Raw genomic sequence first — 3,816 nt, forward strand, 5'->3', positions numbered from 1 at the left:
GAAATCACCATGGAAACCAAGTACTAAGCAAACAAGATGAATCATGACCATTTCAATAACATCAACTATTCAGGCATCAAGCACAAGTGTAGTGAAGATAAAATCCTTAAGGTTGAACCAAAACTAAAACTCATCACCATAAGATTCTTAGCTTATTAATGCTTCCCAAGATAGAAAAAAGAACTACACAAAGTTTACTACTAGCATCATTCAAACATCATGAATCAAGACAATAATCGTGCTAACATTTCACTTGAATCCAAGAAAGCATATAAGTGAAGTTTTGATGTTCTCAAGATGTATGCCACAAAAATCAAAACAAAATGCAAGACATAAGCAAAAACAAAAACAAAAACAAAAACAAACAAAACAAATCAAATGCATCTAATGCATCCCCCCAGACTTAAAATTTTCATTGTCCCAATGAAAACTAAAAACAATGTGGAGGAGATTTTAAGAGAAGTTACCAAGTGATGAGCTCCAAATGGTTGACATTCATGTTTTTTTTTTAAGATACTCCTCTATCCAATGTTCACAATCCTCCACAACTTTAAGATCTACAAAAATAAGATAGACAAGAAGAATTAAGTAGAGGGTATGATTTATTATCAACAAAATAAAAAGAAACTAAAAGTAAAATGAAAACAAGATTGAACTTGGGTTGCCTCCCAAGAAGCGCTTGTTTAAGGTCATTAGCTCGACCACCTCATTAGATTCATCTAAATCTTGCTCTTGGAGGGGTAAGATATTTTAGAACCCTCCTACCAAGGGCTCTTATTATGGAGGGAGCTTTCAATATTGGAGTTAAAAAGTGATGTATCGCCCTCTCCATCTTCGTCTTCTTTAAAGTTGTTTCAGGTGGTCGAAGACGGTTCAGTATGAGCTTCCCATTATTGGCCTCTCGAAAACCTACACACCCAAAAGAAAAACAAACCTCTCACAAGAATGTAATATAAGAAGGAACTAGAATCATATTAGTATGAATTGAGTATGTATCAAAAAATGAATCACATCCAACAAAATCAATTATAGGTACATCTATGAAATTTTCTAAAAGATCACTAAGAATACTAACCTTGCATTGTTGAGATGTACCTGAAAGTTCTAAACAATGGGATGTGACTTCTTCAGAATTATGTAGTGGCTCTAGCTCAGGTGTTGATGATATTAATGATGGTGATTCTTGAGACTCTACTAGCTTTGTATAAGTCCCTACACATTGTTCCACAACATGATCAATTCTTAAAACCTCTAAGGGTTGTCTTGACAAAGGTGGTGATCCTTGAGATGCTGCTTCCACAACACAGCTCCCTACACATTCTTCCATATCATCATCATCAACACATACATCAAAAAATAAACGAACATCTATGTCCTCAATAGGAGAATCAATAACAAGGGGATCAATAACTTCACTTGCAGTTTTAAGTTGATCTACCACATCACATTCATCATCTGAAAATTCAATGTCACTATAACACCTTATAAAATTTTGAGGTAGATCTGAAAACTTATTTACCACTACATTATCAATAAAATCCTTATCTGAAAAATCTTCATCTTCATATATATTCAAAAATCTACACTCAACCATATTAGTGTCACAGGATTTGCCGAAGTCTTTATTTTCATTGACCCCCACTAACCTTTGTGGAAAAGGAACCCTTAGTGAAGGTCCTGGGAAAAACTGAACTCCCTTTTTCCCAAATTCCCTTTGAGCTTTTGGAGGAGGTCCAACTTGCTTATCTAATGTTGGTGTGATTAATCGTTGAGGGAAAGGTACTTCTGGCCTTTGGGAACTTCCTAGAGAAATGGAATTGAGTTCTTGTGATCTTCTATTATTCTTCTCCTTAATTCTAAACATGTCATTCTTCAGAAGTTCTTCATGATTTTTTCCACTTCTCAACCCAACATCATCACACTTTTCATTGGATCTTGACTGTGTAGGAGGGGGATCTTCTTTAAACCATTTTGAAACAATACTATTAAGCTTTGCCCCCAAATGTTTGAACTCCTCACTCTGTGACTTGTGAATTTCAACATTTTTAGGTGGTTGAATTTCATTTTGTTTGACAGGCTCTCTTACATTTATGGCTTTCACTTCTTGAATATCTGAGGGAAATTCCATCCAACTTTTGTTCGACTATTCATGGAGGTTCAATGTCACTTGATCAATTAACGAATAAGCTTCATCTACACTTTTGTCCATAAAAGAACCTCCAACTGATGAATCCAATAAAGTCTTGTCTGAGAAAGAAATTCCCCCATAGAATATGTGCAAAATCAACCATTTTTCAAAACCATGATGAGGGCACTGTCTTTGAAGACTCTTGAATCTATCCCATGCTTCAAATAATGATTCTCCATATGCCTGAGCAAAATTTGTTATGCAATTCCTCATATACACCGTTCTACTTGGAGGGAAAAAATGATTCAGAAATTGCTTCTCCAATTGTTCCCAACTTGTGATGCTTTGAGGACAGAGAGAATATAGCCAAGTCCTTGCTTTATCCTTGATACTGAAAGGAAATGTCATCAATCGAACTGCATCTGCTGATACTCCTTCACATTTCACCAAATCACAAATCTCTAAAAATGTTTCAAGATACAGGTAAGGACTTTCTGATACTTCTCCTCCAAATTTGTGACCTTGTATCATGAAAATTATCTCTGGGTCTAGTTGGAAACTTTCTGCTTCAATTTGAGGTTGCACAATGGGAGATAAATATCTTGTAGAAAAGGGTGTAGAAAAATTTCTCATGGGCCTGCTTGACATGTTAGTGCTCATGGATATTCAAGAAGAAAAAGAAAATTATCAAGAATAAAAAACAAGAAATAAAATGCAATATGAAAAGCAAGAAAGCAAATGCAGAATTTAAATTGCAAGAAAGAAAGTGCATAATGAAAACAAGAAAGAAAAGATAAAAGGAAAAAGAAAAATATCTAGAATAATTCATATGCTAAAAATTGCAAGATATGTTTACAAAAGAAAAGAAGAAAGAAACTAGATCAAAAGAAAAAATAGAGAAAAGTTAGATTAGAGTGCTAAAAATCAAGAATGCAAAGTTAGAATTAGAATTAGAATTGCAACAAAAAGAATTGTTAAGAATGTTATTCAAGAAAGGAAAAACTTTTGAAAACATAATTCTAACAATTAGTTATAACTATGCAAATCAAAAGAAAGAAAGAAAAGTTATGTTTAGTCTAACTCAATTGATAATTCCTAATGTTATAGCACAGTCCCCGGCAACGGCGCCAAAAACTTGTTACGCTCCGCAAGTGTACGGAAATGTCGCAAGTAATATAAAAGATTATCGTATCCACAGGGACTGGAATAAGCACTAGAAATGTCTCAATGCGAATTAGCTAAACAACTATCCAATCGTTTCAAATGCAAAGTAAGGGTAAACAAATCTAATATTAAAGATCAACAAACAAAAGTTTAGTGTTTTGGGTTATGATAAAGGGAGATTCTAGGAGTTTCAGTTTCTTTGTAAGATTTCTTGAATGTAAATGGTTCACCAATTCTTTTCCCTCAATTGTCAAACACTTGTAGAAAGTTGTCGGTTCTCTCTTGCAATAGATAACCAGCTAAGGACTAAGAAATGTATCTAAATATGATCAATTAGACGTGAACCTACATTGTCCTTACACAGAAGCGCACCTATTACTATGCCTTCCTCGGATATCAACATAGAAGCCCACAACTTATTAATCTATCAAGATACAAGAAACTAATCACAAAATCCATCCTACTCTCTTGAATATTCCTACTTCCTCTTCAAGATTATCTCTCAAACGTCCTTACACGGGCTT

The 3,816-nt window shown here is 34.2% G+C and overlaps 1 non-coding gene across 1 annotated transcript; it reads left to right on the forward strand.

Annotated features, from left to right (window-relative positions):
* The first annotated feature begins 2,297 nt into the window (after window positions 1-2,297).
* On the forward strand, window positions 2,298-2,403 carry LOC121983449. Its single transcript, XR_006112501.1, has one exon. It is a non-coding gene; the product is annotated as a small nucleolar RNA R71 (small nucleolar RNA).
* Window positions 2,404-3,816: the final 1,413 nt, after the last annotated feature.

Source organism: Zingiber officinale, chromosome 5A (genome assembly GCF_018446385.1).
Source record: "Zingiber officinale cultivar Zhangliang chromosome 5A, Zo_v1.1, whole genome shotgun sequence".
NCBI lineage: Eukaryota > Viridiplantae > Streptophyta > Magnoliopsida > Zingiberales > Zingiberaceae > Zingiber > Zingiber officinale.